This window comes from Alligator sinensis, unplaced genomic scaffold (genome assembly GCF_000455745.1).
Source record: "Alligator sinensis unplaced genomic scaffold, ASM45574v1 scaffold1517_1, whole genome shotgun sequence".
In the NCBI taxonomy this organism is placed as follows: Eukaryota; Metazoa; Chordata; order Crocodylia; family Alligatoridae; genus Alligator; species Alligator sinensis.
The window spans coordinates 337,582-363,874 of record NW_005842459.1 but is presented as its reverse complement, the minus strand read 5'-3'; the positions used below and the strand labels follow the sequence as shown (position 1 = coordinate 363,874).

At 49.4% G+C, this 26,293-nt stretch overlaps 1 protein-coding gene across 1 annotated transcript in view; it reads left to right on the top strand.

The window, feature by feature from the left end:
- Positions 1-899: 899 nt before the first annotated feature.
- ELFN1 (extracellular leucine rich repeat and fibronectin type III domain containing 1) overlaps positions 900-26,293 on the top strand; it is a 129,770-nt gene continuing 104,376 nt past the window's right edge. Inside the window, exon 1 of the mRNA XM_025212380.1 lies at positions 900-1,021. The gene's annotated coding sequence lies outside the window, so the exon portion shown is untranslated. The remainder of the gene's footprint in view (positions 1,022-26,293) is intronic.

Below are 26,293 nucleotides of genomic sequence, written 5' to 3'. Positions count from 1 at the left end.
GAAATTACAGTTCTGGCCTGACTTGCTGCTATACCAGGCATACAGAGAGACGGCTCAGTATGCAGATAAACAGGGCAAAATAAAAGGGCTACACAGGAAGGGATGGCAAGAAAAATAGGAACTAATCAGCAGAGGCAGCCACTGTAATAATGCACTAAACATGGAAAATTGCATTATACTCGCTCCTCTGTTTCTTGTTGTATACATTAGCCACAAAATCATCAATAGGCAATTCACTGCAAAGATGCAGCGCTGCAGACTTTCACCTTCCTCTTTATTGGCAAAGGAGTTCATGCTGCTCCAGGAGGAAAAGGCATTATTTCACCCTTCTAGCAGTGAGATGGCAAAAGTGCGGCCAGAGGTGCATACACAAAGTGATTGCCTTCCAAAATGTGGTTCAAAGCATAGGGGGTCTGGGCATCCCAGATACTTCCATGGCAGTGTCCCAATACACGTCCTGCGATCTTGCTTCATGGAGGAGGAGAAAAACTCCTGTGGGAGGAGAAATCTTATCTACTCAGATACATATTTTTAACAGCAAACTTTATTTCTATTCCTCAGTTGGGAAAGCATGAGCAGCAATTGCAGCTGAGTCTATCTATTTTTAGATAAAAATAGTGAGGACATTTATTCGGAAATTTACTTAGGTGTAGTCTGCTGACACACGGCAAACTGGGCTTTGCAAAATTCAGGAACCCCGATGACACCTATTGGAGACAGATGACTTTGCTTTTATTCAATACGGCATCTCTGGGGGGAAAGAGCCAAACTTTCCAGATCTGACCCAAATCTTATGCAGGCATGGAAGCAGAATTAAAAAGGGAAAATGAAAAAAATCCAAACAAGAATAAAACCAGTCCCAAAGCTGACACTGAAACCCAGCTTTTCTCTTCTCTTTTGGTCAGCAGCTTCAAACATGATCAGTGCATAAATCTGTCTGCAGCCCAGGATGTCGGAAGCTTCCCAAGAGACAGCAATCTACTCCCGAGTGCTTGGTGCAAAAGGAAGGCTGCAGCTTCAGGTACGAAGCATTGCATATTGGACTACCCCTGTGGTTTTTTTTCCATATCCATTGAACTGAGTCTGTTTGTTGTAGAGATGGGGGAGGGGAATAGGCATTCTCGGCAGGAGGAGCTTCAGAGGAGAATTGCTAAAACCAGCTCCGACCACACACAAGCAAATGTGGTTACTCTGTGGGGAATACAATGGGTCCTTGCAAAATGTCTTGGCATGTTTCCAAACAGAACAAGAACTACTCTGATGATTGCAGAGGTGCTCTTCCTATCCTGCTTGCCCTTTCTGAACAGACAATGGCGATTAATGGGGGAGCTTTCAAAAGTGCTCTGCATGGGTATCATCTACCCAGACTGAAGTTTATCATAAGACTCCCATTAGTAGGCCAATGCCAAGCACTTTGGAAAACTGTCTAAATCTACTCACAATGCTACTTTGGTTTTTTTCCCCCCTACAAACTCCTTATAAAACCAAGCCTAGGCTGAGGTCAGGTTGGGCCACTGCCTATGGAGTCCTGGCCCCCACTTCCAGCTTCCCTTAAAGCTTGAGAAAGCAAAGCTGCACGTGCTGCTTTTCTGGAACAACAATTTTCAGTATAGGAGCCCAAAGGTAGGCATTCCCAAGCAGATGTAGGGGCATGGAAAATCATCCTGAAGCCCTTAGGGAATCCCAGCTGAGGTTCAAAGGAAACTGTTTCACAGCACGGCTTAGCTGCAGTGCGTGGGGGCTTCCATCACCTCTCATTCGAGCCCCAGGATATGGATTTAGATCAGTGGTGGGCAAAATGCAGCCCGGGGACCAGATGCAGCCCACCAGGCCATTCTATCCGGCCTGTGGGGCCCCTAAAAAATTAAGAAAATTAATATTTATCTGCCCTGGCTGCCTATTATGGGGCCCTCAATGGCTTGCCAAAAGTCAGTAAGCGGCCCTCCGCCCAAAATAATTGCCCACCCCTGATTTAGATGCTAAACTGTAAGTGTTTCCATCTGGGTTTCTTAGGCTGCTAACTCCTACAACACCCTTCCCCCTGGCATTTGGAGGACACCTCTAACCCCTGTCGTCAGCCAGAGGCAGGATATTGTAAAACCAGTGGGCAGCTCAGCAAGCATCGTAAGCAGAGATTGTTTTTTCTCAAGCCCCATCCTAGTGTCACACGGGCCTGCTGAAAACCACACAGTATTGTGTTTTTTAACATGCCTTTGGCCTCTTGACATTTCCCATCTCTTTCCTAGCCTAGTCTGGGGGCCTTCCCCAAACCCACTGAAGTGTTCCCAGAAGGCGGTCAGGTCAGCCAAGGGGGATGTCAAGAGTGTGGGGCTTCCCTTGGACAAACTATGAGCTGCTTGTATGTTTGGTTTTATTTCCTGAATGAGTGGTTTATGGGTAATAAGAAATACTTTAGTCTTTCTTTTCTTTCGTTCTATGTTTCCACATCTGAATGCATTTGCAGTGGGGTTCTGATAGGTTGTAGGGAAGTCCTGTATTATCACAAAACGTTATCACTTTCAGCTATGGCTCGTTCTCCCTGCCATTGTGACCTGCTCAATGCACAGACAGGTTCTTGGCCTTTCTCTAAAGCAGTTCACTTTGGCTGAGTCTACACTGAGAAGTCTGCCCAGCAGAGTGCCAGAGTCTGCTCCAAGTGGATTCCATCCCTGGGTCCAGTTTTCAGATACAGGCACCTTTGTAAGACATCCAAGTCCCACATATGGATGCTCAAGTCTTGGCCAGACATGCAACATACGCTTCCTGGAGCACTGAGCTGAGCATCCAAACATGGGGTTTTAGCGGCTGATGAGGATGTCTGTTTTTAAGCACGGGTGAACGTGGCTGGGGACATGCACAGTGTTCCCTCTAAACTACGCGGCATGTGTGGCCACACAGGCGTGCCTGGCAGCACGGCATGAAGCGTGCCTATGCAGCTGCACATGCCACATAGCTTAGCGGGAACGCTGGGCATGCAAGGGGCCGCAGAAGGTTCTGACCCAAATCACTACATTAGTTTGGGAAAACTCTTGGGCGTTTGACATCCAGGCATCCAGCTGTGGATGCTGAATGCACCTTGGCAAGCACTGGGACACATTCCTGGGTGTGTAATGATTTGGGCTCTCGAGGAGATGGGCAAAACCTACAGGTGAGGGTTGGTCATGGCACTCCCTACCCCTGAGCGAGATCTTCTGATCCCAGCAAACAGGGGACACAAGCAGGGGAGTTTGCGAGGGACCTCACAGGTTGAGGGGAAGAGGAACGCAAGAGGAAAGGAGCAGGACCTGGTTCCTGGCTCTGATTCCTGGCTCTTGGTAGGTGAGTGAGCTTGGTGGGTTTGGCCTGCATGCTTGCATGGTGGTGGTGACTGTGTGCACAGAGAGAGTGCTTGCCTGGTTGTTGTTTGGACCGTGTGCTTGGACTGTGCATTTAGTGAGTGCTGTTTGCTGAGTGTTTGCAGAAGGAGACACTGGCTGTGACCTCACCCCCATCTGTGTCCCACTGAGGGGGCTGAGCTAACCCAGGTCAAGGAGAGCAGAAAAGGGAGCACATGAGGGAACAGGGCAGTTTGCAGAGGGGAGTTGGCGGCAGCAGTCAGAGGTGGAGTGCACAGAGCGCTCTCCCTGAAGGACGCACGGCGTTCAGGGGAGTCCTCAAAGGAAGCTGTCCTTGTGTTTAAGACTAACCAATGTATGTTTGACTGAAGCCACATAGGTCTGAAACTTTGAGTTTGGACCTCGGGTTTGAAATCCAATTCTTAAAGCCCTAGTTCATATGAAGTTGGTGTTGAGCGTAAGGTGAGCAAAAGGCGATCAAAAGGGAAACAAAGATAAAACTTGTCTAAAAGAGCCAATGGAAGTTCAAGGATTAAGGATATACCCCAGGTAAACGTCTGCTGTATGGTTTTTGCTTGTTTTACAAGATTAGGTTTAAAATAAGGATTTTTTTCATGTGGTGTTGGGCCACTGGCTCTGTAGAAGTTACTTCTTGCGTGTGACTGCAAGTGCTTTGTGAATGATAGAGATGGCAGAATCCCAGCAGAGACAGAGAGGAATAATTGCATTGCTTCCTCCGAAGGGATAGCTGTGTCCATTGCTTGGGGCTTACATCTACTCCTCTTCCTCCGCTCTCCATAGGGAACCACATAGGGAGGCTGTGGGTCTATGTCATCAGCACAGTGCTGTTCCATGGACAGATGTTTTATCCGTGATATGTGCTCCTGACAGCACTGCTTCCCTGCATAATCTTAAACACCCAGAGAGCTGGTTTTAAATATCTCTAAGCCACCCACAAAACCTCTCTCAAATAAATGTACACGATGAACTGTCAGTGACAACAGGTAGCATGATGCCCTTCATGCAATGAAATGTCTCCATGTCAGGTTTCACTTCCCCAGTGACAGTTCTCACTTCCCATTTGTTACGTTTATGAGACAGAACGTGAAAGATCACTTTTGCTAGCTATATCCCCTCAAACAGGACAGATCAGCCTGTCAGGAGTGAGCGTGTTTGCACACTTGTTATGGTATGTGATTCTTCCCATCTGCAAATATTATGTGCACATCTGTCTTGTCCTTGTAAACCCTGTGCTTATATATGCAAATCGGGCACAACCCAGAAGTGGGTTCATTAAGATGAAAACCAGAACTGAGCAGTCAAATGCCTTTTAAAGTTCCAGTTTATAATGGTCCTCTTAATTACCCTATGAAATGCCCAATAAAACAAATTGCTTTCATTTTGACTTTATTCCCTGACTTTTTCAGCTTACTTAAGATTGTAGGATCCATTAAAGAGCTACTTTCTCTTTGGGGAACACTTTGAAAGAGTTCACACTTATAAAAGGGGATTTATGTTCCTATCTTGTGTTTTACCATAATTTTCCTTGCCGGTTTTGCTAATTACTAGAGATATTTGTGTTTAAACAAGTGCCGTCTTCTGTACACTCCATCCTCTCCTAGATAATCCAGCAGTGAAGTCATAATGCTGGGTCTGTGACATTCCCATGGCAACTGACTGTGATGTCACAGACAGGGGATTACAACTTTGCGGGAGGATCAGGCAAGGGGTAGTGAGGCTGAAACTCATTCTCACACGAATGTCTTTAAATACAGAGCAAGAGAGAGAGATGGAAACTGGAAGTTCCTAGAAAAAGAAAGTGCTTTTTTAACGTACTCTTTTCCTCTGTTCAGCTCATTAAAGAGTTTGTGTTAGAGAAGGATTTTATCTTATACTCGGAGCAGCCAGTAACATCACCTGCTGTAGGAATCCATCTCTTGTCACTCGAGGGCTAGACTTAGCTGCCTGAGTGTTGACTGACAAAGCCTCCTGGACTCCAGGGCCCCGTCTACACCCGTTTCAGCCGAACACTTTTTAAAACATCTGTAAATTCTGTCTCAGCAGGGTGGAAAGGTATTATTGTCTCTGCTTTGCAGGTGAAGTAAACTGGGGCATTGCCTGTTTCTGGCCTATTTGTCAACCTGTCTTTGGTGTTTCTAGGTATCCAAAAAGTATATTATCTAGGTATGGCATATTGATGGATTTAGGGTATGTAGCAAAGAGTTAAACTTCCTACTGCTACTCTGCCAGTAGGAAGGTCCCCTTCATGGGTCTTGCTATCGTGAAGTCACGTTGTGAGTCGGTGTCAGAGCGTGGTGTAGAGAGGGAGTGTGTCCAGTTGGTAGGGTACAGGACTGGCACTTGGGAGACCATGTTTCTGCCCTGCTGCTGCCCTGCTGTTTGATGCTGGATAGACCACTTGCTGTCTTTGCACTCGGCGTCTGTCTTGTCTATTTGTACTGTTCACTGGCCAAAAGTCGTTTCTCACCCTGTGTCCAGCCCCTTACACTACCAGGCCAAGATCTTGGCTGAAGCCTGTATGCACCCTAATATTGGTAATATCTTAGTAAGTAATACTAATAACTAGTAATAGTAAATCATTATTATCATTATTATCACTTTGCCTTGCATACACACATTATTATTATTATTATCATTTTGCCCTGCATACACACATTATTATCATTATTACTAATAACTAGTAATAGTAAATCATACTAATAACAAGCATAAAAACTGAGGAGACCCAGACTTTCCCCAATCCAACTACACTTTGTCCCAGCTCCCAACATGAATGGATAGATATATTCATACCTTAGTTTTGTTTGTATGTGTTGTCTTTTGTGGTTATAGCATTAAAAATCACATGAAGCTATACCCACGTTCCCAGATGGCATGACAAAAAACTTCAGGACACTACTTCATTTTCACACTTCAGGCCAAATCAGGAGAAAAAACCAAGATCTAGCAACAGTGTAACACAAATTAAGCGACACATCTAAAATGACAAACTCCAAACTTATACCAGGAAGCCGACTAACCGATATTTATGTAAAGTCCTTAGCAGGCAAAGGAAAACCAAGCAGACAGCAGAATCAATCTTTTTTTTATTTTTCTAAGGGAGGAATAAAAGCAATGTTTCAAAGCCAGCCGTGTCTCATCTGAGCGGTAGCGGGGAAAAACCCGCTCCGCAGAACATACTGTCCTGTCTCCTGGCTCCTCAGATCATAACTTCTGAGCTGGATTCAATAGAAATAAATGTTCAATAGTTCCAGTGGTGGCCTTTGGAAATGGAGCTAATGAAACAAGACAAAAAAATCATTACAACATTTTGACAAGCACTTAAATATTTAATGTTATGCACAGTGAAGCCCAATGGTTGGGAGATCACACCTGCAGGAAGCGGTGCCCTTTATTAACGAGAAATGAGTCCTCGTGTGTATGCAGGGCAAAAATTAAGCAAATGATATTGGAGCTCGGCGTTGGTAAACAAGCACTCGGGGCGTTGTGTGCGACACTGCCAGCGTGTTCCTGCAGCCCGTTGCTCCTGTTTCACCGAGGGGCTTTGCTCTCTCTCTGCACTCATGCTGCTGTCATGCTTGCTCTGCGACAGGACTGCTGTGGTGGGAACCAGAGGGAAGAAACAAGTGTGTTTTAGTGCTTAGCGAGGACTATGGAAGAACAGGGCCCCGGGCATGTCCCATTCTTAGAGAGAGCCTGAAGGCCCCACACCAACTGGTGGGAGAGCAGAGGAAAACTATTAACATTACACGCAGCAGAGGAGATGAAGGGACTTCAGTGCTTAAACAGGATCGGGTGAAATCCTTCCAAAGCAGGCTTAAGAATTAAGAGCCAACAATGTCACACTGAGGGTCATTCTTCGCAGGACATTTCGGGCCCTCCATCCAGAGCTTCCCTCTCCTCGGCTCTACCCCATGCTGCATAGTCATCCTGATTTAGCCCCACACGGGCAAGAAGAACCGTACTCTGTATCCCAGCCAGTGCCAATCCATCTTGGAGCAATGGTCTTTTCTCTTCGCCACTGAGAAGTCAAATCTCAGCCCTTGGATAGAAAAGCCCTGAAAAGGTTATCTGACAGGGGATGCCAGGGTGGGGGAGGGATGGGGAGGGGAAAACAGGCTGAATGGCGTGGGCATGTTTCAGACGTGCTCTGGATTCAGGCCTCATTAGCCACTTAATGATAGGGAGAAGGTGGGGAATAAGGAAGTCAGTGAATGGAGCTGTTGCAGTTCAAGTCTCATTCATACCAGAAGGCTAACACGAGGTGGGTGTTGCTGTAGCCTTGCCAGTAAGAACAGACTATCAGCCAAAGTGATGGAAACAAATGTAAAGAAGTGTGTATCAATAACAGCATGTGACTTGGAGGGTGTACAAAGCCTATTCTGGGGGAGAGGAGGAAGCCAGCTCTCGTTGTCTGTCTGCATTGCAGTTGCATTTAAACACCTGGGCCTCACTGCCTTAGGCTTAGAAAGCGGTCCCTGCCCCCAGGAGCCTGCAGGGTGAGCCTGGGAAGAACAGATGGTTACAACAAAGCAGTCAAGTATATGGCCACAATGAAGCACTTGTGATGGGTGTGATAAACAAGGCCCACAGTGCATCAGCTGCCCAGCTGTCACCCGCCTGTTTGTGAGGACCACAGCCGAGGTGCATTTAAGGAAGGGATTTGAAGGAGAGCGTGGTGGCTCTGTGGATGCTTTATGGGAAGCAGCTTGGGGGAAGCATTGGGTCCATGTGGCTGGGTGGTTCGGATTGATAGTTTCAATATGCGTCTTGCCGTTTCTCTATCCGTGTGAGTGAATGAATGGGCTCCAAACCAGCCCTCCGAGCCCAGTTGGTTTTCCTAAGCGCTCAGTGCTGAACTCGCTCTGCTCCTGCTGATCTCAGTGGTAGACTGAAGTTTCCATCTCAGCCCCAACAGGAAGCTCCCCAGGGCAGGGACTGTGTCTTCCTAGATGTTTACTCGGTGCCTCATTCAGCGAAGTCACAAGTATGATTGAAGCTTCTGGGAGCTGCCGTAATGTATGTACTATTTGTGTTGTCAAGTGCCAAGACACATCTGTGGCACTGCAGGGATGAATCATGCAAGCAAGCCCTGTGCTTGAGAAGGGTGGGCTAGCAGGGGACATGCCAGGACCCTCAAGCGGGACATGTCTGGAGAAGAGGATGCCATGAGTGAAGTCAGCTGTGACTCCCTGCTTGGAGACAGACAGGTCTGGCATCTTTCAGCCCCCTTGATCCTCTCAATAACCAAGCTGAGCAGCTGATGGAGGCAAGCCCCCTTCCTTCCATCCTCCAGCATGGTGAAAAAAGCCAGCGGGAAAAGATCTCCCTCCCTCCTTCCTTCCCTCCCACCATTAGTATTACAAACCAAGGGCTTGTAATCCCTTCCTCAGTTGCACACGCACGCACGTGCACGCACACACACACACACACTGAGCCTGTGAATTCATGGAGCAGTCAGTGTACATGGCATCCTCCTCTCTCTGATCTGGGACCCTCTGTGCACCATGCACTATTTGTAACTGCAGCCGGGAAGGGAAGGGTCACAGCAGGGAGATGTTCACGTATCATTAGAGCCCAGTGTCGGACTTCACAGAGCCATCCGCCCCAATCAAAGCAGTTTAAAAGGGAGAGTTCCCTTTAATCATCGGCAGGCTCTCCAGGTTGTTAGCACTGCAGAGTCTGTGGAGAATTGTGCAATTTCCCTACACACATTCACAAGCACAATGGGAGCGAAGCTAAATCAGACCCCTGATGATAAAACAAGCTCCTTCCCACACCAGCCTGTTATTTACAGGCAGCATCGCACCAGGGGCTGGGCAGGCAGTGCTGTTCCCTCTGCAGTCCATCGCTCCTCTAGGCAGGTGGGCATGAAGGATGAGACCTTTAGCTGACTTTCTTTTTATGTACCTGTTCCAGATGAATTGGTGGGGAGGGGGGCGAGGGACAGGCCGGGCCCGGTGGGATGGAGCCCACAGAAGGTGAGGGAGCCGCTGCTCCCCCCTGACTCAGGTCTTGCAGCCAGAGAGTTTAAGGTCTGGAAGCTGGCAAAGTCGCTGGTACCATCTCTCAGTGACTGCCTTGCTGAGTAGAAGAGTTCTTCTGAGCAGAGCCCAGCAGCTCTGACCTGATTATGGAGACGGTGTCAGACAGGAGCCCAGCTACTACATAAATCCTCTACTCCACAAAGCCTCCTGGAACTAGCAAGTCACCTGAAATCTTTCAGAGGCGTTTTGCCTCTCACTTCCTCAGCCAGCCACCGTGTGAGCAAACATAGCGAGAACATGCTGCTGATGCTTGCCCAGTCACGCATCTTTATATCCATGCCCTCCGTGAGTCCCCCTCATACACAGAGCCGTGGCCAGGTGTCCATACAACACACACATGCACACACACATTCATGCATGATGTAAATACTCATAGATGCACAGAATGCATGTACACACACACAGCAATAAAGCTAGCTCTAAAACGGGAACATTCACATTATAGATGTGTGTGGATTCACTTAACTATGCATGCTCATCTTATGTAAGTACACTCAAATACATGCCAATACAGGCATGCAAAACAGTTGCATGGTTGCTGACATGTACCTGTCTGAATCATGTCCTTCCACACATGTTACCACCCCAAGATCCATGTGCCTTTGTGCATGTACTCATGCACACACATGCTTACATATAGATTTGCATGGATGTACGTCCTAGAAGGAATGCCGAGGGAGGCATGGGGCTGTGTGTTGGGAAGTAGATGCTGAATGGCTCTGAGTCCAGATAACACCTGCTCAGGGAGCTGGTTGAAAGATACCTATTCTCTTTAACGGGAAACTTGGGGTGGGTGGGGGGGAATTAATTATTTTTGCCAACATTATCCATGCAAATGGTTTGGATTTTTAATGGAAAGAAAATAGAAAATGGCTGGTTTTTAAGAAACCAAAAACTTTTTACCAAAATTGAATGTTTTTGGTTTCTGTTTTTCATCAAAAAATATTTTTGTCCAAATTACTATTCACCCAAAAAATATCAACCAGCTCTACTAGAAATGTATGGACAGGAAGACACTGATGTAACACATGTATATGCAATTATACACCTAGACACATGAGCATGTACACATGAGCACAGGCACATGCCCAAGCCTCAAAGATATAGTTGTAAACCCAAACACACACAAAGGCAACTGGAAATACAGTGTTGCCTTCTGAAGCTGCTCTCATCTGCTGGGTAAACATGAAGTTATGGTCTTTGACTGGAACTGATCCTCCAGAGCCATGTTATTCTACTGGGGAGAGGTATTTATCACCGATTTTCAATGTGAATTATTTTTGTGACGGATGGTAATAGTTTCTTTGGCGGTATTAAGGCTTATTATGTCAGGATTTATTTAGACACAAAGCGCTTGGACCACATCATAGGCCTATAACTTTATTTGCTTGCACTGACATTTAAGAAGCCATTTCCCCACAAGTTCTGCTGTGGCTGCGTAGAGATAACAGCTCTCCAAGAGGCCAAGCCAAAGCATGATGGATCACGTTGGTTAACAGCCTATCTGGAAGTCCTTCAAGGGTGCAAGAGAACCTTACATAGGAGGGTAAGAAGACCGAGGGGATTGATCTTAACTTAGAGAGGGCAGCCCAAGCATAAGAAGATCCGCAAGGTGGTGGAGAGGAAGCAAGAGAATATATAGCTCCAGGAGATGTATGTGAGGAGTATATCGTGTCAGTACTGAGGCATCACATTAAGCTAGGCTTATTTGCTCAAGCAAAGAATAACCAATTGGCTGCTGCCCTTCAGGCTGAATGAATAGCTGAAACCAGAGGAGCATCAGGAAGCATTAATATCCAGGTGCGCAGCTTGTGGCAAGGTGCTGAGGCTCTCAGTACATCAAGCTCTTTTGTGCGGAGAGGACTCTCTGACATCACCTTGGAGACGCAGAGACATCTGGACCTGTCCCCCAAAGCCCTCTGACGTTTGGGACTTCTGAGGCTGCTCTTCATCGTCAAAGTTTTTCTCTCTCAAGCTCCACAGGCCATCAAAAGAAGAGGCCAGTTCTATAGCTGTCAGTGCTAAAGCTGGTGGATGGAGCCAGGTAGGACTGGGCTGATATAGCTGATGGTCAAACTGGTTGCAGCAGTGGGGGTAATGCTCAGTGCTGTTAGGAACTCGCCATGGGTGTTGGTATACATTGATCCTATCTTTCTGGGGTTGTGGGGCAAGTGAGAATAGGTCTGAAGTCCTTTGGATGAACAGTGACTGTCCCAGACACAACAGGCAGAGTGAAGGCCCATTCATGGAGGACATTTTGGACTCCTTTTTAAGCCAGTCTCTCTGTTTGCCTGCTCATATCTATATACCCAAGTGGTTATGCCTATGTCACTAAGTTATGCCATGCACATTAACCCTGACTACACAAAGTGTACACACAGTCACTTCTGAGAGTGGATGAAGTCAGACAAGACTGATGGCTGGGAACTGATGTGCACCCCCAGCTCCTGTTGGCTTATGGCGCAGTTGTACCTAAAAGAAAAACACTTAAATGAGGCTCAATAACTCGGTTAAAAAAAGAGCTTTTTAGTCTGCTATTAATATGAGCAGGCCCAGGCCTAGGTGGGAACACTTGTGTTGGAGGAAGCTGGAGGGTGTTTAGTGTGCAGTATTGTTATTAGTCTTCTGAAGTGCCTGGAGCTGCCCACAGACCAGGACCCCCCTGTGCTAGGAGCTGAACAAACACAAAAGAGATTTCCTGCTGCAAGGAGCTTATTGTCTCTAAGTAACGCCTTGCTCTGATTGCTTTATCCTGCTCTGGTGGTGAAACGGGATTGAAAAATGCAGATCATGGGGCTAGTAGAAGTGAATCAATAACCACTTTGCTTCACTTTGCACCTGCACGGAGTTGCTACCATGGTGTGAAAGTCAGTTGATGCTGGCCCTTTTGTATCTGTGGGAATGGGCATACGAGCCGGTGCAAAGGTACTGATAACTGATGGCTGCCCATCAGCTTAGTAGCTGCAGTATCTGCCCATGCGGGTGCACGCACCCTGTGGTAAGAGAGCTAAGTTGCTTCCATGAAAGTGGCTAAGAGCGCAGGCACAGAGCAGCTGGCACACGCAAAACGCCACCCGTTTTTTTTCTTCCTTGCAGTAACTTTTTATGTCCATGCCCTGGATGCGACTGAGTGTTGTTGCCATCTAGTGGCTGGACTCAGCAAGAAGGTAAGTGGCCTTCCACTCCCGAGGGCTCCTTCGCTCGTGGGCACTGAGACATGTGGCTTGGGAGTGGGAGGAGATGGGTTGTAGATTCAGGTTCCCAGGTGCGCGTGCGCCCGGGTGTGCATCTCCCACCCGCCACTCCAACCTCGTCGCTTCAGCTCCTTCCAGTAGCTCCATCCCCTGGTCCCTTGCGAGGCGGGAGTCTCAGGAGGCAATGGCAGGAAGAACACTGTGTTCAGCAGCTGCACATTCCATTAATTTAATGAGGATTTTTTTTTTTTTTACAAGGCAGATGGCAAAATAGCTATTTTCTGTTGCCTAATAAATACCATCAGCAAGGCAGAAAATGTGCAATCTCACCAAGCCTTTTCTGAATCTTCCCCCCTTTGTATTTACACACTCTCCGTTCTCTGCTAGGAGCTAGTGGGAGGGAGGGAGGATGCCGAGAACATGCCTGAATTTGATGCTAGGCCTCGCATAACATTGCCACGGCCTCCCATGATTGGCCGGCGCTGCCACATCCCGCTGGGAGAACTCCGTGCTGGCAGCCCTTCGCCGATCCAATTCGCACTTCATCTGATTGCGGTAATAACAACTTGCACAAATTTCCTGTCTCAACCTGAAATCTTCCAGCTCTGCAATGCAAATAATATAATGTGTGATGAGGAGGACGATGACGAGGATAATAATAATAATAATAATGATGATGATGATGCCTTTATTCAATGAATGAGTGAATCAAGCAAGCAAAAAAAAAAAAGAAAAAGAAAAAGGCATTCAAGGCTTGAAAATCAATAGGAAGTGAAATCAGGAGGACAGGCTGGGGGTGGAAGAATCAACTTTGGGGGAAGGGAGGCCTTAGTGATGACATCTGCTTAAGGGAAGCAAAGCATTTCCCTGCTCTTCAAGGTGCTTCCCTTCCTCCCAGGTTTTATTGCCACCCTCCTTGCAGGTTTTGACCTCTCGTTGCTGCCTTTCAGTAGCTGAGCTGCCCCTACGTATCTGGAACCCTGTTCTCTGCTGTGCCTTGTGGCCCCATGGTGTCGTATGTTGTGTGTTGCATCACATGTCGTGTGTCCTGTGTTGCACGCTCTCTGGGTGCACGTCAGAAGGTGCTGGGTTTTAGGGCAGATGGTGGAGTCGATAATGACTGCCTTTCATCTCCAGTCACTGTGCTTGGCTGGAAATGCTGCCCCTGTTGATTTTCTTCCCCCCTCTCTGGGATGGGATTCCAACCCAACTCGATGGTCTCTCCCTTCTCGTCTCCTGGCCTTCCTCTCCTCTCCCTCTCCTCTCTCCTTTTCATCTTCAACTCTTTCTCCCACACCCTGTCCCCTGCCTTTCCTCATCTCTCTTCCTACTTCACCTCCCTCTCATAACTCTTGTGGTGTCTCTCTCTGTCTCCCGTTCTCCTTTCCCGCTTTCCCTGCCCTCTTCCTCTTCCCTCCTTGATCCTCTCCTCATTGTCAACACACAGTTCATCTCCATCTCACACTGCCGATTGCAACGGCTGCTGTGCGTGGCGCTTTCTCTGAAATCCTTGCCCACAATAGCCTGCTAATACAGTAATTCCACTGGAGACCTTTTTAGAAACCTAAAGCTTTAGCAGGCAGTTAAAACTCCCCTTTTAACTCAGTTTTCTCTTTATCAGGGATTCATTTCAGGCTGGATTTCCTGGTGCACAGCTCTGCCACTCTCTGTTAGTGCAAAAAGGATTAATTCCTTCAACAAGTGCATGTGCTTTACAGCTCTGATGAGCAGGATCTATCTCCCACTTCCCGTAGGTCCATGGGGGGGATTTGCTCATCTAACGCAGTGCTTCTCTTTGGCAAGTGCATGCTTGAAAGGGTTGCATTGCTCTCCTGTATCCGCCCAAAGACCTCTCCTGGGATGTCCTCCTTTTTATCTGGGATCGGTTCCCATGAAACCTCCTTTTTATCTGGGGTGGGTTCCCATGAAACCTCTGCAGTCTCTAAGGGATTTCCCCTCTCGGGAGAGATCCCCTGTGCTTGGCATGGGGTTGAAGTTCTGGTTTCTCTGGCTTCACAAGACTGCTGTTGAGTTAACACTATTCCCACCACACCGTGGGCAGTAGTGGATCCAGGAACAGGGCAAGGAGGATGCAGCCTACCCCCCAATATGTTCACTGTACTCATGTGTCGGTCAGCATGGGCTCCTTTTGGGGCTCCACGTGAGCAGTGAGTTCTGAGCTTTCCAACCGATCAGGATGGGGTCTGGCCACAGCTCCTGATTTTACATGGCTCCAGACCCCAGGGGGTGAGTGCTGGTGTCATTCTTCCTTTGGGATGGGGGAACCAGCATCCCCCGTGTATGTGTGACCTGGTGTAAGCAGAAAGGGCAGCACTCACCCCTTGAGCTATGGAGCTGTGTGAGATGGTTATTCTAGGGATGATCCTGTCTTGAGCCAGGGGCTGGACTAGACCTCGTGGAGTCCCTTCCCATGCTACTTTCTCATGATCCTGTGAAAGAAGGGGCTCCAGGCAGATCCCACACCAAGAGCTCACATGCAGCACAGGCAAAGAGGGACGTGCAACTGCACTGCCATACCTCTTCTGGATCCACCCCGACCATGGGTGTGCATAGTGCTTTGGAGAACAGGAAGTCCTTGCCACCAAGAGCTTACAGGGTATCTGTACTGGGGCTAGCGCTCTGTAGAGAGACAAGGGCAGGAGACAGGCACTCAAGGATAGGGAAGGTAAGAATGGCTCTCAACCTACCATGGTGCTACCTTCACCATAGCAAATAGGACCAGAATCCCCACTCTGTGCTGCCTTGTGGAGCTGCCTCTATGCGTGTCAGGTATATATGCTCCACCCTTGCCAAGACTGGGGCAGTGGCACCCCCTCCCTACTCCCTGTCACAGATACGCGATGCCTGCATGCAGCACAATCCCAGGTCAAAGTTTGAGCACACTTCTGGGGCAGTGTGGGAGTGCCTGCAGGCCCCCTGCCCGGGCTGTGTCTACCTTGCAGCTAAGTATACCACGCTTCTCTTCTGCACTCTTTCATGTAAACATTAAATTTGCTAAGAAAAAGGAATGTGCCTGCAGCCTCCTCAGACAGGCGACGGTGCAGCTTTGTATTGTATTTAAATATATGTAAATCTGCCTCAGGATAAAATATGCAAAGGGCAACTCCAGGAAATTGAATCTGACTTGCAACTGCGCCGGAGAGTGGCACTCTGCAAATTGAATCCGAGCCTGCTCCCCTCCCCTCCCTGTCCCCTCACAGCGACACCTGCAACGGGGTCACGGCATGAAAGCACATAGAAGTAAAGGAATGAACTTCCTAATTGAGTAGCCATGACTGCTACCCTGCTGCAGGGGGAGGACAGGGCAGAGCTCCTGTCCCAGAGAGCAGCGAAGTGAGACAGGGCAGATCTCCCTGGTGGGATGACCCACAACCCCACAGGCTCTGTGGCTGTGAAGGTCAGACTGATGGTGGGACAGATATTGGTTCCCTGATGGAAGTCCTCTTGGAGGCCTGTGCAGGGGCAGCTGGTGTCACAGGAATGTTGCTGTTTTGGGCCGTGTCAGAGGTAGGCAAGGTGGGCCTGTGGCTGTGCATCTATACCAGGGCAGCACTATGGAAATGTAAAGTGTAATCCCCTAAGGCTAGGGACAGAAGTTACACATAAACTGGTTTAAGTGATCAGAAACCAGTTTAAACCTGTAACGGAACAGAAATTCAGTCCACATAAACTGCTTTCAAAATGGCTGAAACTGGTTTAAGATAAACCTGGTTGAATGTAGTATCAGACCGTACTGATTTAAGTCCAACCGGTTTATGGAATTTCTGACCCAGACCCCTTCCTGGTTTAAGTTAACTCACAGTCCGCCAGCATCCCAGGATGCTTTGGAGCCCTGGGCTGGGCTGGGCTGGGCTGGGCTGAGCTGGGGGAGCAGGATTGCCCACACCCCTCTCCTCCCTAGCCGGAGCACTGTCATTGCTCTGGCTGGCTGAGAAGGGAGCGGGGGTGGGACGAGTGGCAGAAGTGGGGGGCATAGCCAGATGCCAGCCCCGGGCCTGAGGTGAAGGGGGTAGGGAGGGACTGGGCCGGTGCTGTCATGCGCAGAAGCAGAGGGGAGGCGAGTAGGGGGAGAGATGCCCCTGGAGGGATCCTGGTGCTGCCTCCCTCTGTGACGCAACAATGGGGAGAACGCAGGGCATTCAAAAGTGGGCGCTGGACCCCAAGCAGCTTCTCCTTCCGCTGGGGCCATGCCTAGGCCCAGGCCCAGGCCCAGGGCAGGGTGGGTGTCCCCAGGAGAGGGGAAGGGGGTGGCACTGATCAGGAGACAAGCAGGGATCCCCCTCCCCTAGCCCCTGCTGCTGATTCCGCCTGAGTCACTCTCACCCACCTCTGGGGAGCCACAGCCGCCACTGGGGAAGTTGCCGGTACTCGCACAGAGTTACCAAGTGCTACAGCTGCCTCCTCTTTCAGACCACCTGGTCTGAGCCACTTCCCTGCTTGCAGTGCCCTGGTTGCTGCCCCTGGCCCCACAAGGCTGCTCCAGGTGCTGCACCCAGGCACGCTGCTCAGCTGGGGCAGCCCCACAGTGGCAGCAGAGCTGCTGGTGGCCAGGTGCAGGCTGGCCCAGGTGCCGCGGGGGCCAGCTGGCTGGTCCCAGAGGACCTGCATCTGCTGCTGCTCCCAGCTGTGCCGAGCCCCACTGCTGCTTGCAGCAGGTGGCCTGGCTGCCGGGTCACCCGAGACAGGTGGTCTGAAAGAGGAGGCTGCAATTAGGATGCTGCAGCTCCTGGTAACTCTGTGGGCAAGTGCCAGCAACTTCCCCAGCGGGATTCCCCAGCGGCGACTCCCTAGAGGTGAGTGAGAGTGACTTAGGCGGAGTCGGCAGCGGGGGCTAGGGGAGGGGGATCCCTGTTGTCTCCTGATCGGTGCCACCACCTTTCCTTCCCTTGGGGACACCCGCCCTGCACCAGGCCCGGGCCCTGGGCATGAGCCCAGCGAGAGGAGAAGCCACTTGACAGGTGCCCCCGGGTCTAGTGCCCGCTTTCGAATGCCCCATTCTCCCCAGGCCACAGATCAGGCACCTGCTGCCCCCGCACCAGGCACCGTGAAAGAGACAGTGGTTCGATGGCAAGGAGTCCCTGCCTCCTCCCTGCACATCCAGGGTGTGGGTCAGGCCCCTCTTGCTCCCTCCAGCCCCTTAAAATACAAGGGGGTTTGGGGGAAGGGCCCCAACCCTGCTCATGGCTGTGGGAAGCCCATGGGGAAGGGCAGGCAGAGAGCAGGGGCAGTGCAGCACCAGGCCCTGCTCCACTTCAGGGGGAGGTGACCCTCGGTTTTATACCGCCCCTCGTGCATGTCCCAGCATGGAGGCCCTGGGCCTTTCCCCCTCTTCTTTCTGCAGGAGCAGAAAGCACTCCGTTCTTGCAGGAGCAGCGCAGGGACTTCCTCTCTGGATCAGATCAGGGAATCCTAGGGAGCGGGGCTGGGAGGGATCTGCAGGGGTCACATCTAGCCCAGCTCCTGCCTGAGGCAGGAGCAGCCCTGTCCAGACCATCCTGTATACATCCACACTCTAAACTCTACATAAGATGACCAGCAGCCCTGACGTAAGTCTCCCCCACCTCAGCTGCTCGAGCGGTGAGTGGGGTGGGGAAAAGCCAGGCGGACCTCGCAGGCCGAGGTAGAGGTTTAAACCGCTCCAAAATTATACTCGGGGCTGCCGGGACCTGGCTGCAACCCTCCTCAGCTCAGCTTCCCTCCAGCTTCCGGCCTCTGTGGAAGAGAAGCGAGGGCTTGCTCTGGCCCCCACCCCTTCCCCCACCTGCTCTCCCTTCCCGGCTTCTAGCCTAAGCATGTGCCTGCATTTCTGGAATCAAAAGTGAATGCCTATGCACTTGTTTCTCAGTTCAGTCTACGCAGGTTAGACTAACCTGCAAAGACTGAATCAATTCAGGCTCGGGCTTTTTGAATGTCTGTACATAACCTAAAGGAGGCCTCCATCTTTGCTCCTTCACATTAGAATATGTCCAGCCATTATTGCCTACACAGCAGTACTATCACGATCCTGAGGTCTCTCCTGGATCACCCAGTGCAGGCAGGGTAGGTAATGGAGGCTGCAATATGTGAGTTGTTTGCTGTAGTCAGAGGGCAGTCCTGGAGAAGTCTCCTTGCTGGATCCTTGAAAGCAATGGCAGCATGCAGCCCCATTTCTAGCAGTTGAAATCGTCACTCCACCAGCTAACAGGGCCTATGTTTGACAGTACAATTCAGGCCTTCACTGCAGGGCTTTTTGCCTACTTACTCTCTGGGCAGTGTTAACAGGTCTGGCACGCAGAACTTCTTTGCATGGTCTCCCATTTCTGAAATCCATCTGGCCGCAAAAAAAATGTGTTTTGCTGAAAAATTCCAGACTAGCTGTGCTTGGGATGCAACCTTGATACCATCAGAGGGTGGGAGAAAGGAAGGGCCATTATCTTCATTTTACAGATGGAGGACTAAGAAACTGCGAGATTATGGGTCAGAAGCTATTCCACCTTTTAGAGGTGTAAGTGGATTTAGGTGCTTAGGTATGTTCCTGCTCATGTCCCTGATAAACAATATGCAAAGGGTGGGTGGGTCCTCCTCCTCCTGTGTTCTCATGTCCTTGCTTTTTTGTGACTCACTCTTAAGGGTGTGCTGACAACATATTACAAAAGTAGATGTATTCATGGATTTTCAGGACTTGGACAGGGTGAAATAAAATCGCCCTTCAATGCCTAAGTCCACTTAGACACCTACTAGGTTGAATGATCTGGTTCTTTGTGACGAGGCAGTGCCCCCCTGCTCACCGTGCTGGATCCTGTCCTCTGTGGGACACAGAATACAGCAGCAGTCACCAGCTGGCCTGCCTTGCCCCATCCTCTGTTTAAACAGTTTCAGATAATCTGCAGGTAAGACTGTTGAGGCTAAAACAGGGGTGTTCAAAGTGTGGCCCATGGGCCAGATTTGGCCCATGAGGCCATGTCATCCAGCCTGTAGGTCTCCCCCCGGGTCTACAAATTTGGCAGTGGGGGAGCAGTGGCAGTGTTAACTGGAGCTGCCAAATTTCTGGCCCTGTGGAGAGCCCCAGGGGCTGGATGGTGTGGCCCTGCATGCTAGGCATGCTGGCACATGGTGGGGCTGGTGCGCAAGATCAGTTAGATGTGTGGCCAGACCTAGCATGCAGGGTCATGCCATCACACAGCCAGATGCAGCGTGCAGGGACTGGACACACGTGGCGTTTGGTTGGCATACTGGATCATACCCATGGACTGACCTTGTGTGCCAGGTGGAACATCACTGCACGGCCTCCCCAAGGACTTTGTATCATTTTGGCCTATAGCCATGGGGCAGCAGACATTTCACAAGTGGGTATGTTGGCCAGCTCTGCAGCTGGTGTAAACTAAGATCATTCCATTGGGGTCAATGCAACTATTTCTGTTTCTATTCGCTGAGGATCTGGGCCGTGGTTCCTTACAGTGTCTTGGAGTGGTGTAAAGTCACTGCTGAATCACTTGTGAGAGTTGCTGGATGCCATCGATCTCCTTCCCGCCCATCCAAGTGACACTGCAAATTACATTATTTAATCCTTCCTGCCCCATTTTTGTACTCACAAGAGACAGCACAGCTTTGCTTCCAGAAGTAGAGGGGCATGTTCCTTACACCTGTGTTTACTTTCCATGAGACCCAGAAGCAGGCTGTGGGCTCACATGCCATGCTTGTTGGCTGAGGAGGGAGCCCTATGTGGAATTCCAGCTGAAATGTCTCCAGCGGGTTGCAGCCAATAGCTGAGATTTTGGAACAGAAAAGAAACCTGTGGATTCAGTTATTCCTGCAGGAACTAGTCCTTCAGTCTCAATTAACAGAAACCGCTTGCTTGGGGGAGCTCAGTGGAGTCTCCTGGAATTTCCACCAGGGAGCTGGGATGTCGGCGGTTATTGGGCAAGGGGAGGGAGCTTTCACGTGATAAAACGAGATTTCAGAGTAGAAGGAAAGAATTCAACAGAGCACCAGCTCCTGCACCTCAGGCACCTGAGGCTGCCTGTGCATGCAGGGATGGTATATGTTGTCCACCTTAGCCAAACCAATTGGCATTTTTTGAGTGACTTGAGAAGGGGAGAGCATGTATTTGGGTGGGGGGGCACGTGCATGTGTGTGTTGCAGGTTGAACATGAATAGGTGCATGGGCTATGTGACCCCTGCCTTTCAACATGCAGTCAAGGTGCTGGCTTTTATATAGTCTTATAGGAGCTGACTACAACCACCTCCCTCTCTTCTATACTATTCTGACCAGGGAGCCTTTTGCTAACAGGCCATAGATTTTCACTTTGGGGGACTGAGCGCTCAGTGTAGTCTTGATGGAGAGCAATTTGCTGTGAAATTCATTTTCCCTGTTGGTCTAGCAAAACAAACCAATCGTATTGGCCTTGAGGGCCACTGAAAGGCTCATCTATTTGCTCTTACTTTTAAGGCCAAATGGAGGCCATTGTTCAAGGGAGATTACTGGGGCTGACGTGCTGGATGTTGTTGTTTGTGTATATATTGCGCACGTACCCCGATCGCCAGTGATGGGTGCGTGTTGGTGAACACAGCCCCCACCAGGTTGATGTCTGGGTCTTCGGTATTTTCCCTGTTGGAGCGTGGGCTGCATTTAACTCGCTAGTGCAGTGAGAAGGGCTATCATGCTTTGGTTAGTTAGGTTCTGGTTCAGTTTCCCAAGCTCTGAGAGACTGAGTGCTCATAGCACAGCAAAGCCCAATTAGTTCTGGAAGCAGCACACACAGGATTGAGCTTGCAGTTATTTTACTCCCCAAGGCAACGGCAGGGAAACAAGGCTTGAAAATGGGTTGTTTTCATGGTCTGATGCAGACCATACCGCCTCTTGCTCTACGTGTGTAGGATTGCAGGACACAGCTGCTTCTGAATGGGAAACAGAGGGTTCCCGCATCGCATTGGGAAGGGCTTTGTTGATAGTTGCTTCAAGAGAACGTAGCTTGGAGTGCACACTTTAGGCACGTCTTGTGGGGAGATAACCTGAGTCAGCTTTTCAACTAGCCAGCTGGGGCGCTGGACGTAAGACCAAAGTGATTACAGGGGCTTTGCAACCCACGGTGAGCTCCGTGCTACCACGGCTACCCAGCTAGGAGCACCCCAGGCAGTGAATTCAGTGTTAGCTCAGGTTTGCCAATAAGGGCAGTGTAGAGAGACTCTTATCCTTTGACTATAGTCATTTCCTGCCTCAATTTAATCCTTTAGTCCAAATCTGCTTCTCTCTGTCTATGCCAGGCATCTGCTGCTCAGGATTCAAGGTGTAACTTCTGCCCAGGCAAGAGGTCATAAGGCTCAGGATACATAAAGGAAGAGTCACACGGGCTAAGTACAGACAGTCAAAAAGCCCAAGGCTGAACTGATTCACTCTTTGCAGGTTAGTTTAAGCTGCACAGATTAAATTGAAGCAGAAGTGAACAGACAGTTACCTTTGTTTCAAGAAATGCAGCCACCTGCCTGCAGGGCTCAGGGCAGAAGCCAGGAGGTGCTAGAGCAGGCTCTCTGGCTGTAATTCTCTTCCTCTTTCTGCTGCCTCCGAGGTCTCTGGGAGTTGTAGTCCACAATCACCACAGCAGGACTCTGCAGGGCTGATCATCACTTCCTCTTCCTCCTTCCAGGTGCCTCTGGGATTTGTAGTCCACAGTCAGCAGTGAGTTTGAGCAGAGGGAGGGGCATTTAACCCCGCTCCCTGGCCCCAGACCCCAGCCTGGGTTTGCCTTGGGGGGTGGGGGCAGCTGCCCCTTGTAGACTGGGCTGCATCCTCACCTGGGCTTGCCTCCTTACCCCTGTCTCTTGTCAGCCTCCCTCACTGCTCTAGCTAGGGAGAAAAGGGGTGGGCCAGCCCTGTTCTCTGGAGCAGCCAGCCCAGCCCAGGGCTGAAAAGCATGCAGGGGGATTATGCTTTAACTTGAACCAGGAAGGGATCTGGGATAGAAGTTCCATAAACTGGTTTGGTCCAAGTCAGTTAAGTCTTCTGATGCTACATTCAACCAGGTTTATCTTAAACCAGTTTTGGCCATTTTGAAACTGCTTTATGGGCACTGAGCTTCTGTTCTGGTTTCTGGTTACATGCGTAACTTCTCTCCCGAGCCAAGAGGTAGAGAAGAAATTGCCTGGAGTCTACACACCCGTTGTTGTAGGTGACCCTAGGAATCCGGGACTAGCTCCTGCTTAGGGCAGCCTTCTGAGGTGCCTGTTGTCCTGTGTTGTACACAGAGAGGGACACTGCTAATATTCCTGATAATGGTGATCTAGGAGGACATCCAAGTGGTCCCTGATGTCCCCCTCTAGGGCTATTCTAGTTTTAACCTCTGGGCAGCGTCAGGTACAGAGGGATGGCAGCTCCGAGGCATCTGCAGGTAGCACCAAACCTCTTTGGTCAGTGGCAAAGCCATGCACTGCTCATTTAGGCACCGGTGTTGTAGCAAGGACAAACTCCTGGAGCCCTTCTTCAACCACAGCTTCCCCATTTTCCCACTTCAGTAGGCTTGATTCACTAATTTTCTGATAAGCGAGATTTCGTTGCTGGGTGTTAAGAAACTAGCAACAATGCTAACCCCTCATATGTGGGTAAAAATAGCCCTAATAATTTTAAGCAATTAGTTAATTAGCCTCATTTGCTTGAAAGCACAATGCAGCGTAGGAAGACTTTGCCACAGAATGTTTTAGGAGAGTGTTAATATTATATTCATTCCTATGTTGTCTTGGTTTTCCTTCTCTTCTGCATTTCTCTATCCCTTTCCTTTGCCCTTCAACATAGGTATTTGTCCCCAGTCCTGCAATTTGTATCCATGTGAAGCCTGATCCTGCCTCCATAGAAGGTGCTGGGAAAGCTTTTGGGGGTGTCAGCTAGGCAGGGCCTGGCTCTCAGCTGCCAGTGAGGTCAAGCGTGTTGTGGTCAGCGATGGTTGTCACTTAGTCCGGTCTTCTTCCCCAGTGTCTGCAGAATTGCTGGAGCAATCTGCAGTCTATTGGTTCACTGCAGTATGTCTCTGGGCATAATTTGCAATGCATGTGGTCAGGAATGTAGATTGTGCAGTATTGTTTCTGAGCCTCGATTGGAAAACTGGACCTTTTTAAACTTGTGCATGATGGCAGGGCCGGATTAACACATAGGCAAACTAGGCACATGCCTACGACCCTAAGTCAAGAAGGGGCCCAGTTGTGCTTATTTTACACATTATAAATAGTGAATGGAAAAAAGTAATATAAACATTACATCTTCAGCTGGAGGCCCAGGAGTCTGTTTGCTTAGTGTCCACCAAAGGGTTAATCTGGCCTTGCATGATGGGAAACAAATAGCAAACAGGGAACAACCTGAGGTATGTCTACTCTGCCCAGCATTTGCTAGCTGAGGAGCACAATAGATGGTCCAGCCAGAGCTAGACTGCTTCTGGTACCCGAGCTAGCTTAGTTAGCACTATCTCTATGTGGCATAAAGCAGACCCACAGAAGAGAAAGCAACATCCCCTCCTCCCCTTCTACTGACCAGCCAAGTCTTTCTTCACAGCTGACCGCTGTGGAATGGATCCTTTAAATACATTTGGGCACATACCAGGTGATTATAAATAACCATTGCTCCATTGCTATGGCCCCAGGGTAAAGCTGGCTCAATGCAGCACTTTCAAATGCAAAACAGTCCCCAATCCATCCTTTAATCTTTATCCAGATCTAATAAGGCTTTCACCCAGGAAGGACTGCAGGATTGGGTCCCCTGAGATTCTGGTCTGGGAGAGCCAGGACCCCCAACCCCAATCGAGGGTTTTCTGTGCCTCATCACTTTCCCCACCTTCGTTCTCTCTGACTCCGAGTTTGCTGTGGGATGTCAGCAGAGGGGCGACTGGGCAGCAGGCAGCAAAGGAAAAGCATGCAGGCCAAGTGTCACCTCTGCATCACGCTCCAGACTGCGCTCTGCAAAGTCTGCGTTTGCCCTTGAATTGTGTTTGTCCGGTTCCTCCCTACAATGCCCTATGGAATCCATGAGCTCAGACATGTCTTCTCCCGACCTCTGGCCTTCCCCGTGGTTGTGAGCCATTCTAGCTGACAAGGACTCCTTCTCCCACTGAATAACCTTTCCAAAGACTGTTTTCAGTGTTAAGCTTCATCAGACTCTCTGGAGCAGGAGAGATGTAGCTTTGCCTGTAGTACTATCAGTCCTTTATCAGCTGGCTTTTCCAGCTCGATGCTTTCCACTTCGTCACTCATAACCCTTCCTTACCTTCTCGTTCTCAGCTAGACTGATTCAGCCACTTAGAACTTATTACGAATTAAAAAGAGGAAAGAGAGAAATGGTTGTGCAAGGGGAATTATGGAAGAAAGAAAGATGGGTAGGGTTCCCGATGAGGGCCTGCGAAGGCATAAAGGGTCAGAGCAAAAGGGCAAGGTTGAGGCAAGTGTTTCATCCTCTGTTGCCCTCCCTCTGTGTTAGGAGATCAAGTAGCATTTGCCAAACATAAAAACATACACAGAAAACATGTAGATGCTCATGCATGTTAACATGCCTGCTTAAACATGCACATGGGCAAACAGGCTCCCTCCGAAGGGTACACCTGTGCATTCAAAATTGTGAATTCGCACATGTGCATGCACATGCGTGCTTATGCACACACTTACCTTGAACAATTGCATATGCAATTGTATGGGTGCTCATAGCTGCACACACAAATCCTGGGTACATGAACCTCTCAACCCTGTTGGGTTAGGTCCTGACCCAGAAGAAGAACATTGTGCACATGCTTTCTCCAGTATATCTCCACTTCATTCGATCTGCTAATCCTAAATGTCCAGGCAAGCCTTCTTCTGTCTAGATGCAGGGCGATGCAATGATGTTTTCCTGGGTATCTGTCAGAGCTAATCCCACCACAGGCTACAATGGTTCTTTGAAAAGAGCTTGATGGGCTGAACTGAATAAATGTATTTCTAGCCAGGAAACTGCTGGGGGAGCAGGAAGCGAGAAAGGTTGGAGTCTGTGAAAGAACAGGAACTACGTATGAAAGTACAAATGCCTTCTATTCATACGCGTGTCTCTTGATGTTCGTGAAAGAGGGACTCGTCGTTATGGCTGAGAAAGGGATCTTGATTAGTTTGACGTTTCATACAGGTTATGGACCTAGCTAACACCTAGGAAGTCCGAGTTAAGTGTGCACTGTAGATGCACCTTCCCTGTCTCTCTGGCTTTCTTTCCCTCTTTCCTCTCCTTCCCCAAGGAACCGGTGCAGTGCTATCAGACTAGCTGTTCACTGGAAAGACAGCTCATGTGGGCACAGTTCCCACGCCAGCTTGCCTCAGTGTTCCTACAGTGCTGAGGCCGATGGAGCCATTGCTGTGTTGGATACTCTTGGCCGCCCATTCATCCATACAGCCCTCACCTGCCCTGAGCGCAGTCCTCCTCTCACTGCCACCTGCCCATCCAGTTAGAGAACAGGGGGACATCCATTCACCTGCTCCGTTTCCTTCCTCTCTTACTGTTCACATCATTTTGTTGAGGTCAGTGTCTGAGAGTCAGATCTCCATCTCATTCATTATTCACGGAGGGTGCTGGATGAAATCTGACTTCCTGAATTATTTCTAAAGATATTAGATTTTCTCAAATTGTTCGTCTCCCATGGAAATGACAGCCCCCCGGCACCTGGGAATATTCCTTTCATTGTAACAATGTCATTGTTTCTAT